Source organism: Dama dama, chromosome 29 (assembly GCF_033118175.1).
Source record: "Dama dama isolate Ldn47 chromosome 29, ASM3311817v1, whole genome shotgun sequence".
NCBI classification, from domain to species: domain Eukaryota; kingdom Metazoa; phylum Chordata; class Mammalia; order Artiodactyla; family Cervidae; genus Dama; species Dama dama.
The window spans coordinates 57,699,052-57,716,189 of record NC_083709.1 but is presented as its reverse complement, the minus strand read 5'-3'; positions in this window follow the sequence as shown (position 1 = coordinate 57,716,189).

Genomic DNA, 17,138 nt, shown 5'->3' with positions numbered 1-17,138 from the left:
GTGTATCACATTGATTGATTTGTGTATATTGAAGAATCGTTGCATTCCTGGAATAAACCCAACTTGATCATGGTGTATAAGCTTTTTGATGTGTTGCTGAGTCATGTTTGCTAAAATTTTGTTGAGGATTTTTGCATCTATGTTCATCAGTGATATTGGCCTGTAGTTTTCTTTCTTTGTGTTGTTTTTGTCTGGTTTTGGAGTCAGGGTGATGGTGGCCTCATAGAATGAGTTTGGAAGTGTTTCTTTCTCTGCAACTTTCTGAAAGAGTTTTAGAAGGATAGGCATTAGCTCGTCTCTAAATGTTTGATAGAATTCTCCTGTGAAGCCATCTGGTCCTGGGCTTTTGTTGTTTGGGAGATTTTTGATCACTGCTTCAATGCTTGTAATTGGGTTGTTCATAATTTCTATTTCTTCCTGGTTCAGTCGTAGACAATTGAACTTTTGCAAGAATCTGTCCCTTTCTTCTGGGTTATCTATTTTGTTGCCAGATAGTTGTTCATAGTCTCTTATAATCCTTTGTATTTCTGCATTGTCTGTTGTAACCTCTCCTTTTTCATTTCTAATTTTGTTTATTTGATTCTTCTCTCTTTATTGATGAGTGGCCAAAGGTTTGTTAATTTTATCTTCTCAAAGAACCAACTTTTAGTTTTATTAATCTTTACAATGTTTCTTTCATTTCTTTTTCATTTATTTTTGATCGGATCTTTATGATTTCTTTCCTTCTACTAATTCTGTTTTTTTTTTTTTGTTGTTGTTGTTGTTCTTTTTCCAGTTGTTGTAGGTGTAAAGTTAGGTTGTCTATTTGATATTTTTCTTGTTTCTTGAAGTAGGATTGTATTGCTATAAGCTTCCCTCTTAGAACTGCTTTCACTGCATCCCATAGGTTTTGAGTTGTTGTGTTTTCATTGTCATTTGTTTCTAGAAGTTCTTTGATTTCCCCTTTTATTTCTTCAGTAACCTGTTGGTTATTTAGAAATGTGTTGTTTTATCTCCACGTGTTTGTGTTCCTTACAGTTTTTTCTTGTAATTGCTATCTAGTTTCATAGCATTGTGGTTGGAGAAGATGTTTGATACAATTTCAATTTTCTTAAATGTACTGAAGTTTGATTTGTGACCCAAGATGTGGTCTATCCTCGAGAATGTTCCATGTGCACTTGAGAAGAAGGTGTAGTCTTCTGCATTTGGATGGAATGTCCTGAAGATATCAATGAAATCCCTCACATCTAATATATCATTTGAGACTTATGTTTCCTTATTAATTTTCTGTTTTGATGATCTGTCCATTGGTGTGAGTGGGGTGTTAAAGTCTCCTACTATTATTGTGTTACTGTCAATTTCTCCCTTTATGTCTGTTAGTGTTTGTTTTATGTATTGAGGTGCTCCTATGTTGGGTGCATAGATGTTGACAATTGTTATGTCTTTCTCTTGGATTGATCCCTTGATCATTATGTAGTGTTCTTCCTTATCTCTTATAATCTTCTTTATTTTAAGGTTTATTTTGTCTGATATGAGGATTGCTACTCTAGCTTTCCTTTGCTTCCCATTTCCATGGAATATATTTTTCCATCCTCTCACTTTCAGTCTATATGTGTCTTGAGGTCTGAAGTGGGTTTTTTGTAGACAACATATACATGGGTCTTGTTTTTGTATCCATTCAGCCAGTCTGTGTCTTTTGGTTGGAGCATTTCATCCATTTGCATTTAAATTAATTATTGATATATATTTTCCTATTGCCATTTTCTTAATTGTTGGGGTTGATTTAGTAGATCTTTTTTGTTCTCTTGTATTTCTTGACTACATAAGTCCATTTAACATTTGTTGTAAAGCTGCTTTGGTGGTACTGAATTCTCTTAACTTTTGCTTGTCTGAAAAGCTTTTCATTTCTCCATCAATTTTGAATGAGATCCTTTTGGGTCTAGTAATCTTGATTGTAGATTTTTCCCTTTCAGTACTTTAAGTGTATCCTGCCATTCCCTTCTAGCCTGCAGAGTTTCTGTTGAAAGATCAGCTGTTAAACATATGGGGTTTCCCTTGTATGTTACTTGTTGCTTCTTCCTTGCTGCATTTAATATTCTTTCTTTGTGTTTAGTTTTTGTTAGTTTGATTAGTATGTGTCTTGGCATGTTTTTCCTTGAGTTTATCCTGTATGGGACTCTGTGCCTCTTGGACTTGGTTGACTATTTCCTTTTCCATGTTGGGGAAATTTTCAACTATAATCTCTTCAAAAATTTTCTCATACCCTTTCTTTTTCTCTTCTTCTTCTGGGGCCCCTATAATTTGAATGTTGGTCCATTTGATGTGGTCCCAGAGGTCTCTGAGACTGTCATCAGCTCTTTTCATTCTTTTTACTTTATTCTGCTTTCAGAATTTATTTCCACCATTTTATCTTCCAGCTCACTAGTTTGTTCTTCTGCTTCAGATATTATGCTGTTGATTCCTTCTAGAGTATTTCTAATTTCAGTAATTGTGTTGTTTGTTTCTGTATGCTTATTCTTCAGTTCTTCTAGGTCTTTGTTAATTGATTCTTGCATTTTCTCCATTTTGTTTTCAAGGTTTTTCATCATCTTTACTATCATTATTCTGAATTCTTTTTCAGGTAGATTGCCTGTTTCCTCTTCATTTATTTGGACGTCTGTGTTTCTAGTTTGTTCCTTCATTTGTGCAGTATTTCTCTGCCTTTTCATTATTATTATTATGTTTTTAAGTTATTGTGTTTGAGGTCTCCTTTTCCCAGGTGTCAAGGGAAGTTGAATTATTTCCTTGATGAAGGTTGAGTTCTTTCTTCCTTTTGGTTTCTGCCCTCCTAAGGTTGGTCCAGTGGTTTGTGTGAGGTTTGTAGGGTGAGATTTGTGCTGAGTTTCTGTTTGTTTGTTTGTTTTTCTTCTAATGGGCAAGGCTGAATGAGGTGGTAATCCTGTCTGCTGATGATTGGGTTTGTATTTTTGTTTTGTTTGTTGTTTAGATGAGGTGTCCTGCACAGGGTGCTACTGGTGGTTGGGTGATGCAGGGTCTTGTATTCAAGTGGCTTCCTTTGTGTGAGTTCTCAGTGTTTGATACTGGAAATGGCAACCCACTCCAGTGTTCTTGCCTGGAGAATCCCAGGGACGGCAGAGCCTGGTGGGCTGCCGTCTATGGGGTCTCACAGAGTCGGACACGACTGAAGTGACTTAGCAGCAGCAGGGTTAGTTCTCTGGTAGTCCAGGATCTTGGAGTCAGTGATCCCATTCCAAAGGCTCAGGACTTAATCTCTGGTCAGGACCAAAGATTCCACAAGGGTTTTCTATGGCATTAAGTGAGATTAAAAGAAATATCCAAAAATAAGAAACCAAAGATGAACCCCAGACAAATGGAAGTTACAAAATTAGGCAAATACTAATTAAATAATGGAATATACAGATATACATATACATCCATGAGCAAAATGAAAACAGTCCAACAAAAATAAAGTATAGTAGATTGACCTGGTGAACCAAGGAAATCAAAAATTATATTTACTGGTTAAGAACAAAGCTAACTTAAGCACAAACTGGAAAACAAAACTAAAGCAAGGTGCCGAGTGGGGAATAAAGCAATGAAAGCAAAACCAACAAATATGTTGAGAGGAAAGGAAAGAAAGAAAAGAAAGAAAGAATAGATATGCAAAGTTAAATAGAGGTAGATGGTGAGGATTTATATACACTAGATATTAACTTCAATGGGAAAAGAACAGTAGGAAAGGCAAACAAAGGAATAAATGTAGAAAAAATATAATCGGTTTTAGAAAATTAAAAATTAAAATATAGAAAAGAGAAAAGGGAAAAAATGTAAGAAGAATGAAAAAAGGAAAAAAAAAAAAAAAAAAGGAAAACTCCAAAGAACTTAAAAGCCCAACATAGAGTCAGAGGTTTATAACAACAATAGAAAGTGTGAGTTAATATACACATATACATATACACCCATAAGCAAAATCAAAACAGTCCAACAAAAATAAAGTACAATAGATTGATCCAGTGAACAAAGAAAACCAAAAATTATCTTTACCAGAACAAAACTAATTAAAGCAGAAACTGGAAAACAAAACTAAAGCAAGGTGCCAATTGGGGAATAAAGCAATGAAAATAAAACTAACAAATATGTTAAGAAGAAAGGAGAGAAAGAAAAGAAAGAATAGAGATGGAAAGTTAAATAGAGGTAGATAAAGAAGATATATATATGTTAAAGATTAACCACAAGGGGAAAAGAACAGTAGGGAAAGCAAATAAAGGAATGAATGTACAAAAGATAATAGGTTTAAAAAATTGAAATTAAAAAAAAAAGAAAAGAAATAAAAAAAAGAGGAAAACTCCATAAGACCTGCAAAAGCCCAGGTATAGGCAGAGGTTTATGACAAGAATAAAAAATGTGACTGAGAAAAGAAATAAATAACTGAATAGCTTAATTGGATTTCTTGGTACCAATAAAACTGACAACTACAACAGGGGTGGGGGAGAAAAAAAATCCAAAAGAATCTACAGAACAAGTTAAAAAATAAGTACAGTAAATGTTTTTCTTGAGTCACTACTGTCAGAGTCCTTTCCCTCGCCGCTGGGAGTCACAGTCCACCTCACCTCCCTAGGAAGCCCTCCAAGGCTGTGCTGGTCTCTGGCCCTGCTGTGGGGGCAGCTCGGATTCTAATCTGGTCTCACTCCTGTGTGTTCTTGCCTCCAATGTCCACAGCTGTCAGAACTAGTGTTTTCTTTTGTGGGAGCTCTCAGTGGCCTTTTATATATTCCATAGACACAGAGTCTGCCTAGCTGATCATGTGGATTTAATCTGCAGCTTGTGCAGCTGGTGGGAAGGTTTTGGGTCTTCTTCCTTAGCCACACTGCCCCTGGGTTTCAATTGTGGATTTATTTCCACCTCTGCATGTGGGTCGTCCACTGGGGTTAGCTCCTGAGGCTGCCCTGGAGGACCTGGGTTTGCCCCTGTGAGGGCCAGGTGTGTGGAGGCCATGCAGCTGCTTGGGTCACAGAGTTCTGGCAGCAGCAGGTGCTCATGGGGGTTGGCAGCTAGGGCAGCAGGAAATACAGTGCTCTAGCAGGGTATGGCAATCAGTTTTGGCCAATACACTCCAGTATTCTTGCCTGGAGAACCCTCCTCCCTGACAGAGAAGCCTGGCAGGCCACAGTCTACAGGGGCACGAAGAGTCGGACACGACTGAGGTGACCCTCCCTGCAGATACAAGACCTTTTTTGCCTGTGGCAGCTCTGCCCCAGTGAGAGTTGAGCGTGAAGGTGGCACAGTTGCTTGGCTTGAGGGGACCCTGGAAGTGCCAAGTGTTCAGGGACACAGACTTCCTCCACCGCAGGACTTGTGGCCCTATCAGAGTCTTTTTTTGAGCCTCTTGTAGCTGACATTCAGAAGGTCTCCTTGGCCAGTCTCTTTCCGTAGGTCTGCCCGTTCAGGCACTTAGAGGGCTCCTTTGTCTGGGGTCCTTCTCTGTTGTTTGGTGCTTCAGGCACACAGAGGAGCCTCCCTGACTGGGGTCCTACTCTGTAGTTTGGCGCATCAGTGACTTAAAGAGCACCCTGGGTGGGTCTTAACTCTACAGTTCGGTGCATCATGCATTTGATGGGCCAGCTTCTCTATTCAGCTGCCCAGTGCTGGCAGGTAGGGAGAGAGAGGCTATGGTGATGCTCCACACCCTATGCATGACTCAGCAGTATCGCCTTGCTTCCATGGCTGCCTGGCTTTCCTCCACAGGCGTTTCCCACCATGATCTCCTCCCTCACACCCTCTCAACCCGTCTCTCTGCAGTCAACAGCTGCCCTTGCCCTGGGATTGCCCCACAATCCCTAAACTCCAGCTCCCAACTGCTGCGCCTTCCAGGAGACCAGCGTTCCCATCCGGGGTATGTATGGATGTGACAAGGACTGTCTGATTCTCATTCCATTTAGGCTGCCACAGATCAGCTGTTTCACTCTCAGCCTTACATGTTTCTCCTCTGACTCACAAGGTTGCCTCGCTGTGGGGATCGGACCCCTGCTTCAGTTCCCCCACCCACTGAGGGCAGGTCCAGTCCTACTGACACTCCTGTTTTTCCCCCTAGTTCCTTTGTCCTACTGAGTTTTGCGTGGTTCTGTATATTCTTTTCCACTGGTCAGGTACTCCTGTCTGCCCTGAGCTGGTGTTCTGCATCCACTTCTGTGTCTGAAGGTGTATTCCTGATGTATCTGTGGAGACAGATGTACTCCACGTCCACCTACTCCTCCACCATCTTGTAGCCTCTGAGATTCCTTATAATAGACCACTTCTCTAAGATCAGAAAATGTAACTAATCTACCAAATACACAAAAGTAAAACAGAGAGTAGGTAAAAATGAAGCATCATAGGAATATGTTCTAAACAAAGGAGCAAGATAAAACCTCAGAAGAACTAAGTGAAATGGATATAAGCAATCTACCCAATAAAAAGTTCAAAATAATGATCATAAAGATGCTCAGAGAACTTAGGAGATGAATAGATGAACACGATGAAAAGAGTTTTCTAATAAAGAGTTAGAAAATATAAAGAAGAAAGAAATAGAGATGAAGAAAATAATTAAAATGAAAATACACTAGAAGAAATCAATATATTGGAGTATTAGAAATCACTCAAGATGAACAGAGAAAAAGAAAAAAGCATTAAAAGCATGAGGACAGTTTCAGAGACTTTTGGAATGATATCAAGAATACTAACATTCACATTATAGAGGTCCTAGAAGGAGAAGAGAGAAAGAAAAGGGCAGAGAACATATTTGATGACATAATTTCTGAAAAGTTTCCTAATCTGGGAAAGACAACAGGCATCCAGGTCCAGGAAGAACAGAGAGTCCCAAACAAGATGAACCTAAAGATGATCACACCAAGACACCTTGTAATTAAAATGGCACAATTTAAAGATAAAGAGAGAATATTAAAAGCAGCAAGGAAAAGGCAAGTAGTTACATACAGAGGAACTCTCCTAAGGTTATCACCTGACTTTTCAGCAGAAACTCTTTAGGCCAGAAAGGAGTGGGATAATATATTCAAAGTGATAAAAGGAAACACTCTACAACCAAGGATACTTTACCTGGCAAGTTTATTTTTCAGACTTGAAAGAGAGACAAAGAATTTCACAGGTAAGCAAGAGATAAAAGAATTTAGCACCACAAAACCAGGTTTATGAGAATGTAAAGGGACTTCTCCAACTGGAAAAGAAAAGGCCCAAACCAGAAATTTGAAAATGACAAAAGGTAAAATCTCATCAGTAAAGGCAAATATATAGTAAAGGTAGCAGATTAACCATGTATAAGGCTGGTAGAAAGTTTAAACAACCTTAAAGGTTAAAATCATCTGTATCTACACTAAGTAGTTAAGGAGTACATTGAATTTACCAGAGGTGGGAGGTGGTGGGAGCAGAATTGAATGAAGGAAGTTAAAATGTACAAACCTCCAGTTAAAGATAAATAAGTACTAAGGATGTAATGTACAAATGTGATCACCATATCATGATGCCTGTAAGTCAGATCATTTTACTACACCTTAAACCTATACAATGCTATATAAGTCAATCACATCTCAGTAAAACTGGGAGAAAACAATATTAAAAATATGTCTAAAAGAAACAGTTTTTAGCAGTCCAAATCCAAAATAGTCCTCTGAATAATGAAAAATTGATGGTATAAAAGCCCACAACATATACCATGAATCTGTTTTGTTTTCCCATTTAGATTATATGCTTCTTGAAGGAAGAAAACAATATTTATAGCTTATAGTGCTTTCCATAATGGTATACACATAATGAAATTTAGTAAAAATTATCTGAAAAAATATGGCAAACTCTCCACCAATTTCATGTAATTTTTTAATAATGTAGATTCATCATGGACTACCTGGCTTAGAATGCATTTCTCAGCCTCCTTTGCAACTATTCTCACATGAGAATGTGTGTTCAAATGATTATCACTTCAGGGTCAAAGTGGTAAAGAAGGGAGTGTGTTTGCTCCATGTTCTCTCTCTTTCTGAAGACTCTCGATCCAGACTTTGGGGCCCTGAGGGGTGTGGAGACATCCAACAACAGCAGCTTTGCTTCAGTCACCGCCAGGATCACTCACACTGAACTGTCAGGGAGCAAAAAACTTTCATAACCCAATACTGATATTGAAAATTATATATATATATATGTATATATGAAATTCATATTAAAATAATTATATATGTAATTTTATATTAAAATAATTATATATATATAGGCTTCCCAAGTGGTGCAGTGGTAAAGAATTTGCCTGCCAGTGCAGGAGATGCAAGAGACATGGGTTTGATACCTGGATGGGGAAGATCACCTGGAGTAGGAAATGGCAACCCACTCCAGTATTCTTGCCTGGAAAATCCCATGGACAGAGGAGCCTGGTGAGCTACAGCCCAAGGGGTCACAAAGAGTCAGGCATGACTGAGCATGTATACACACACACACACACACACACACACACATATATCTCAATAAAGATATAGAAAATTTAGCACTTATTTGTTGCAGTAGCTAATCATCACTAAATGAATATAGCACTCATTTTTCACTCACATGCTCTGGATTCTCCCCTGATCCCCAGCAAATTTGAGTTGCTCTCAACATCAAGCCTAATTTATGACTCTGCTGCTAACTTTGACTTTTATCCTTATTACAAATTTCAACCGCTGCTAGCTTAAATATCTAAACTCTGACACCTGAATACCTAAGGTTTTGATGTGCCTTGTGTTCTAAAACCTAGTGGAAAACTAGCTGTGTTGGCATTTTTATAATGTTCTACCTTTTAGCATATCAAGACAGGATGATGCAAGACCACAACATTGTTATTTTATTCTTACGAAGTATTTCTGTAGATTGTTGCTCAGAGTGATTAGATATTTTGGCTCACAACTACTCTGTGGCCTATCAATGACAGTTTGAGTTATAAAACTTATTGTCTTCTGTTTTTCCAGATTTTCTCTATATTAGGGAATCCATGGTATTTATAAAACATGCCTGAATGAAAACCAAACCAAACCAACCCAATCACCCAAAACAGAAGTTTTTGTTTGGATGGCGAGAGGACTAAAAATCAAAGAGTAAATTACTTTCAATTGGTATCTTTCAACTATAATTTCACAAAGTTGTTGTTTGGAGCATTTTTATGTTGTATTTTCAAACATTTTTTTCTACATAATGGTAAAATAACGGTCATTTGGTCTTTCTCAAAGCTGAGTTGTTTTGTGCAACAATGCAACTGTTCATCACAGGACATGTTACAAGAAAAGCCTCGAATGATTAAGTCTACTTTATTTTAAACACACTCTGGACTTTTGAAACACTGCAAATAAAAACCATCTTCCAAACTTGCTTTGACAACCTCCATAATAGCTTAAAATTCTAAATTAAATTAAAAAAAGTCAAATTATGCTTATGTGCGTAAGTTAAATGATTTAAATATTTTCAACTTTTTATATGAAGGGAGTCTAAGTCATTTGCTATCCATCACCTATTGATCAGAAACTATACCAGAACATAACAGTAATTCTGGTGACTGTCACTTTAATTGACAGCATAAATGATAATGTACAGAGTAAGAGAGGAGAAGGTAGAAACCTAGGTTTGAGCTTAAGTCCTGAAACTCACTAGAGTCATGACCCTGAGGAAGTTATCTAAATTTTCTGAATAATTTCTTTTTTAACCTGTAAAATGGTGATATAGAAATAATGCATATAAACAATGCCTAACACAGAGTTGCTCCGTTATGACTACAATTAACTCTTTTATCTCCTCATTACATGTGTAAGTCATGTAAGTCTTGGGAGAGATGCTTAAAATTCCATAAATTTGAGGACTTTTAAAAATGCTTTAGAATCAGAAAGAGTGATAGTGCCAGGAAGAATTTTATATCAGCCAGCTGTTACCACAGTTGTTGGTAACAAATGATCTAAAAACACAGTGACTGATAACAATGGGAATTTACTGTCATGCTGTAAGTTCTTCAGATAAACAGGAAGATCGGATTTAGGATGGGTTCATCCTTGCAGGTCTGGTTAGGTGGCAAGCTCTAGATTTTGCATTAGGTTCACTTGGGCTCATTGTGCTTAAGATCTGGGGCCCAGTTGCAAGGAGCACATCCAACTGGGGTGAGCTCTTGTCATGGGATCACCAGGCACAAGAAGCCAGACAAAACACTCAAGCACATCTATTAGTATTTCAACTAGTGAAGTGAAAAAGTGTACAGTCATCCCACATATCTGCAGATGTGGAACCCATGAATACACAGGCCAACTGTGCTGTGCCCTTTTATATAAGGGATTTGAGCATCCTTGAATTTTGGTACCCCTCGACAGTCTTGCCGACTCGATGGACATGATGGACACCGACTCAACGGACATGTGTTTGAGTAGGCTCCAGGAGTTAGTGACGGACAGGGAAGCCTGGCGTGCTGCAGTCCATGGGGTTGCAAAGAGTTGGACAAGACTGAGCGACTGAACTTGACTGAATGACAGTCTTCCACCCAATACCCTGTGGATTTTGAGGGACAACTGTGCTCTCAATGGCTTGGAAGTTGAGCGGATGTTTGTGGGACACTCATTTCAGAGTACAGGGTATAGAAAGAAGAATAAAAATGTTTAGGTCATCAGAACAGAAGACTCAAATCAAACAGCAGGTGTTGCTAGACTTTAGTCACAGTTTAGAAGAAACACAATGAGACAAGAAAGAGAAAGGAGACAGAAAAAGATTCAAGGCAGTTCTGAGGACTGATACGCAATAATGCTAAAGAGACAAACGTATCCTCAATAGAAATGACTTTAAAAGCACCAGTTTTGAAAAACAGCATGCATATTTAGCTTCATCACAAAGAGGGACAGACAGAGAACAGTTATTAAAATGGACTTATATGTGTTCAGTATTACAACTTATTCAGGCACAAGCAAGTCACTCCTGGATTATCTCTGAAAAAGATCCATTATTCTTACAATAAAATATAAGGTGAATTGAAAGCCAGGTGAATGATAAGTTTAAATGAAATAAACTGTTTCTGCACAATGTTAAAATCATTTTGTCAGTGTCTATTTATATGAAACAAATATGCTTATATCTAATAACTCAGTTAAAACAGATCTATCAGAATACTCATTATTTAATAAATTATTAGCTTTAGTTTCATTACTGTGTATGATGAAAAGTTTTTTATAGCAGTACGTTAAAAATATTTATTCATTGAAACTTTTCATAAGCTCAGATTGAGTCTCTTGAATAAACTGGATGAATAATTTTGTAAGAAAAAATTATAATTAATTTTCATTTACATGTTCAATCAACAAATTATCTAAGTTCTGAATATATACAGATGAATGAGAAATAAGGATCCCTGCCATGAAGAAGTTCAGAAAAAAATTGATATATGATTTTATACAACATGTTTGGAGCTATAATTGGAGAATACACAAAATATGCAAAGTCATTTTCAGTACATACAAAGGAACTGAAAGTATCATCAAGATGGTGGTTTTGGGTTGACTTGGAAGGATCAGTAGAGGTTGGTTAGGTAGGGGGTGGAACATTCAGATGGAAAGAACAATGAACATGGAAGGGCACAGTGGCTGACAGATACAGCACTTGTGAGAGATGAGTCATCCAGTGTGGCAGGAGCCGTATCTACTTTGCAGGGAAATGGTAGGAGACATGATTAGAAGCATAGTTTGGAGTCAGGATGAAGAGGCACATTAGTCAGGCTGTGTGCCCTTCCTACAGCCCTTCTTAGACTCTCACCTGCCCCAAGATGACCAGTCATTTCCAGGTTCACAAAAATTTTGAAAACTGTTTTTGTTGGGAACTTGAATTGAGAACACATGTAGGAAATCTTAGGACAGGTATTTGCTTTCATAAGCATCATGAAAAATCAGCAGAGAAAGTCAGTCTTCATAGAGAAAATGAAACAGATATAGTGAGAAGCAGGAGCAAAAGCTAGTGTGGGTTTGGGAAATGGGAAAAAAAGAGAGCTGCTTTGAATCATAATGCTTCCGAGAGCCTCACGCTGGGCCTCTGTGAGTCCAGTGGTACTTTTGGCCTTGAACTTCTGGTGCATACTCTTTGGTTTAAGTTAGCTCACCTTCAATTAGCTTCAACCAAATTCTCTTCCTAAATCAGTTTCAAACTTTGGTGAGTGGTAGGAAAAAAATCTAAGTATTATAATTGTAATAAATTATAATAGCAACAATGATGACAACACACACAGGGTGTTACTGGGTAACAAGCTACCATATGAGCATTCTTTAAAGGTATTAACTCATGAATCCTCCGTATAATTGATGTGTCAGGTATTATTACTGAACTCCCTTTTTAAGAATGATTAGACTAAACTGAAATATGATTACTACCAGTCTAAACTAAGGTTGATGTGCCAATCAACCACAAAGTCCATAAGAGAGACTAATGTATTGGAGACTGGCAAGAGCCTGAGTTAGGCGGCTGCTCTAACACAGGAAAGAGGTGGGCTGGCACGGACTCACTGAGATGGACTGGAGTAGTGGCGGTGGGAATGGTAGGAAGATGACTGATTCAGGAGATCCTTAGGAAACAGGATCAGTAGGGCTAGGATGTGGAGAAGGAGAGTAGTCAAGGAGTTTTCCCAGGTTTCTGCCTAGAACAAGAGTGGTGGTGCTAGCTCATGTCCTAAGAAAGTGGACACTTTTACAGGGTCAAAGTGTTGGGATGCAACACTGCTTTTCTCACTGTAATCTCTCCAGGGCTGTGGCTGAGCCCCTCCCTGCATCCACTACCTCAACCCCTCCTCAGTTCATTGCAGTCTTTCCTCTCTCCACTTTGCATTCCAAATTTGGGAAGCTTATAGACTACAGATCTAGATCTATTAATCTTATCTATCAATCTGCAATCTATCTGCTCTCCTCCTTCTCTTTTATCATCATCACCACCACCACCACCACCATCATCATCGTCATCAATCTTCTCCAAAATTTATCATCTTCCCCTTTCTCCAAATATTAAATACTAGACAGTTACACTCCCTCTCACCCGCTCTTCTCTGTCATTCTGTTTTGACATCCTTCACTGAGGCAGTGACTAGAGAATGTCCTAACTAAAAAGTGGAATGGCCAAAAGGAAGGAGAAACTAGTGGAAACAAGTAACATAAAGCATAAAACTTAAAAATACAATCTTGCCACCACAATAGTTTCTTTGTTGAGGGTTTTGGAAAAGAGTTATTAATGATTGATGCTAGTAAAAGAAGTAAAGGGTGAAGAAGTAAATTACAAGAAAGAGAAATATACTGTTCTTTTAAGTAGTTTCCATTAGAAATGAATAGACAATAAGCCACAGGTAGAGCATGAAACTGGGTGAGGTCAGAGCTTTAACTTGAGTGAAAATTTGCTGAGATTTGTTACTGACTGCCCCCTACATGTGTTTCTTCATGAAGCCCTATTTCCTGCCCTTGCACCATTGCTTTTTCTTGACTCAGCTTCCCAACTCATACTTAGCTCCTTGTATCTTTGGCCAACACTGCCTCATCCTTTGAATCACTGACTTAATTTTTAGGCCATATTTAAAATTTGCTCTCATTTAACATTTTTTAGTAACTTTCTCAGGTTTCTGGATTCTGTCCTGCTGTACCTTATTCTTTAGGTAAAATGTAAGAAAGTCTTCTAGAAAGCTATCCATTCATTTTCAGTGTCCATACCTTTTGATTAAAATTAATGGTGGATTATTAATTAATTTGATCCAAAAACTAAGATCATAGCATCTGGTTCCATCACCTCATGGGAAATAGATGGGGAGACAGTGGAAACAGTGTCAGACTTTATCTTTTTGGGCTCCAAAATCACTGCAGATGGTGACTGCAGCCATGAAATTAAAAGATGCTTACTCCTTGGAAGGAAAATTATGACCAACCTAGATAGCATATTAAAAAGCAGAGACATTACTTTGCCAACAAAGGTCTGTCTGGTCAAGGCTATGGTTTTTCCAGTGGTCATGTATGGATGTGAGAGCTGGACTGTGAAGAAAGCTGAGCGCCAAAAAATTGATGCTTTTGAACTATGGTGTTGGAGAAGACTCTTGAGAGTCCCTTGGACTGCAAGGAGATCCAACCAGTCCATCCTGAAGGAGATCAGTCCTGGGTGTTCATTGGAAGGACTGATGCTGAAGCTGAAGCTCCAATACTTTGGCCACCTCATGCAAGAGCTGACTCATTGGAAAAGACCCTGATGCTGGGAGGGATTGAGGGCAGGAGGAGAAGGGGACGACAGAGGATGAGATGGCTGGATGGCATCACCGACTCGATGTCATGAGTTGAGTAAACTCCAGGAGTTTGTTATGGACAGGGAGGCCTGGCGTGCTGCGATTCATGGGGTCGCAAAGAGTCGGACACGACTGAGCGACTGAACTGAACTGAATTATGATTATTTGGAATAGCTATAAGTGAAGGCATTTTGTTTAAGCTAAGCTTCCAGTTATTAGTTTTTCAATGATCACCCCAGTTCTACCTCCCTGGAACCAAAAAAATGACTCTTCTTCCATTGCCCTAACATCCAGCTAGGGTGACTAATCATCCTGGTGTTCATAGGACTCTTCTAGTTTAAGCACTGAACCTTTCACATCCTCAGAAACTCCTCAGTCCCAAGCAAAGTGGGACAATATATTTGTCATCGCTCTCTTTCGTGATCACAAAACCTAGTTAAGGGACTTCTTTTTTTTCCCCCTTTACTGTGTTATTTCAATAGCTTCCTATCTGGTCTTCAGTCATTCCTTATTAAAATCTGAATTGCCTTTTACTACCAGTTTAATTTTCCTACAGGGCTGTTTTGGTAATGTCATTGCCTTGTTCAAATACTTTCAATATCTCCCTTTTGCCCATCAAATGAAACTTAAATGCCTTAGGCTGGTATTTGATGTCCTTCATAATCTTTCACAAGCCAACCTTCTTGTTTTTCTTTTGATGACTCAGAAGTCACTTCAGTATCTTTCAGAGCTTTGCAGTCATTATTATAAACAATTGTACTTTTTTTTTAAAAACTGGAATACCGAAGTGACTCAGTATGAACTCCTAGTGATAAAAAATGGATAAAGCAACTCTTTTGTATATCAATTCACATTTCTGTCTTTCCTAAATGTTTATGTGGAATTATAAGAGTAGATCTTAAAAGCAAATTTGTTTCTTTATAGGGAATGTTTAAAACAGTTGTTACAGCACATAGGATAGGAAAATAACCATAAAACAATCTGGAAGTTGACAGTTTTTTAGTAAGCCATGATTACTTTTCTAGTCATTCTTGTTGACAAAAACTAAACCTGCACTATAAATTATTATGTTGTTAGTTTCAAGGGGGTTCAATTAGTAATTACAACTCTTCTAAATTCTGTTTCATTGTTTTCTTTTGTAGTTAGAAAAAACCCTGACAGTCCTCAATTGTTTTATTTACTTACATTCATAGTAATTTTTAATGCCTTAAGAAAATATCCTCAGTGGGCCATGAAAGCAATACCCTGTACATTTCCCTTCGCCATGACTAATAAGATGGTCGTCTTCACATGGAAGAATAGCCTAGACTTTTCTTCATTTTTTTTTCTAAGCTTATTTTTTTCTCTGGAACTTTTCAGGCTGCTTTCCCCTCCCTCACAGTTAGTTTTATTGATGGGTTTACCTTTGTCTGTGGAGGGGTTTAGGGCATCTCTATTTATAACCCTCCAAGCTTGGTCTAAACTCCTGAGGGGTTCTGCTTGTTCATCCACTGTTGCTTTCCTCCTTGTAAAGACTTTGGAGCAAATCCAGTATTGCCCTTCAAAGCAGGCAAATGGCTATTAACAGTGCTTGGTACTTGCTAATATACATACTCTCATCCATCATCTCTTTGTCCTTTTGTTATTCAGATGCCAACAATTTCAGCACTGGTCTCTGCTGTGACTTTTACTCTATTTCAGGTACATTTCTCATTAAGAACAAAAATGTGTAAACATCTTATGCTTTAAATGAATTGACTTTAAAAATATTCTTAGGTTGGCATTGTGTTTCAAATGAAAATGTCTTTGAGTTATATACGCTTTCATTTTTTAAGGCTGCATTATTAGAGTAAGTTTGTATCAGTTACCTACCTCTTTTCTACTTTCTTCAGTAATAACAATGTATAAATCCCTAGAACTAAGTATCATATAATTATGATATGACCTGGAATGGGACTTTTGAGTCTGTGATGGCTTTAAAACATGGTCATGAATGCTTTGACACTTCTGCCATCAAGAGATGAGGTCTAGGGTCCCTCCTCTTGAATCTGAATAGGCTTGTGACTCTTTGACCAAAGACAAAGATGAAAATGATACTGCATGACTGCAATCATTAGGTTATAAAAGACCGTGCAGCTTCTGTCTTGTTTTCTGGAACACTTGGAGCCTTGAGCCACAGTGCTAGATGTCTTGATTATCCTGAAGAAGCCATGCTTTGATGATGCTCATTCTATATGGAAAGGCCACATTCAGACATTCAAGTTAATAATCCCTCAGCTAAGTCAGTTTTTCTTTTTTTTTTTAAAGATTTATTTATTTACTTTTGGCTGTGGTGGGTCCCCGTTGCTGAGCACAGGCTTTCTCTAGTTGCGGTGAGTGGGGGCTGCCCTTCCTCGCGGTGGGCAGGCTTCTCATTGCAGTGGCACCTCTTGTTGCTGTTCTTGGGCTCTAGGCACATGGGCTTCCGCAGTTGCTGTTCTTGGGCTCTAGAACGCTGGGTCAGTCGTTAACGGCTCATGAGGCTGGTTGTTCTGCAGCACACGGGATCAGGGATCTGACCAGTGTCCCCTGCACTGCAAGGCAGATTCCTAACCACTGTACCATCAGAGAAGCCCTAAGCCTAGTTTTTGAGTATCCCGTAAGAAGGTACCAAGTATGTAACTGGACTGAATTTTCCATATATCTACTGTTCCCACACATGAACAGTCTTTCCCATTATCAGCATCACTCAACAGAATGGTGCATTTTTTTATTCCCAAGGATGACTCCACAGTGACACATCATAATCACCCAAAATTCATAGTTTACATTAGGGCTCATGCATGGTGTTATATTTATTTGGGGTCGGTTTCTTGGCTCTCTAGTTTGTTCTATTGATCTGTCAGTTGTTTCTACAATACTGCACTGT